The sequence below is a fragment of the Geospiza fortis genome, unplaced genomic scaffold (assembly GCF_000277835.1).
Source record: "Geospiza fortis unplaced genomic scaffold, GeoFor_1.0 scaffold413, whole genome shotgun sequence".
NCBI lineage: Eukaryota > Metazoa > Chordata > Aves > Passeriformes > Thraupidae > Geospiza > Geospiza fortis.
In genome coordinates, this window is record NW_005054386.1 from 815,330 (window position 1) to 815,701 (window position 372).

Sequence of the window (372 nt, forward strand, 5' to 3'; positions counted from 1 at the left end):
AACCCATCGGGGTAGGAGCCGTCCTGGAAACAGAGCTGGGAGCACTAACCACCGCGGATGTCCTAGCAAACGAAATAAACTCAGTAACAAGTGATTTATACTAATTGAAACATCCGTTTCGATCTTCCTTATCAGCATTAGGAACTGGCCAATGGCCCTTATCAGATACCTCTACAGGAAAGAATGGGAATAAAAGATCACCAGCAAACAGTGAATGCCGCGAGGTGGTGGCACCTCTCCACCTCCAAGGGGTCTCGTCCTTTATGAAGACTAAAAACCAACTCGGGACGAGGGTGTGAATCCCCACTGGGGGAACACGGGCTCAGAGCGGGATAACCCCGCCGCATTCCCTCCTCAGAGCCTCGTGGCCCG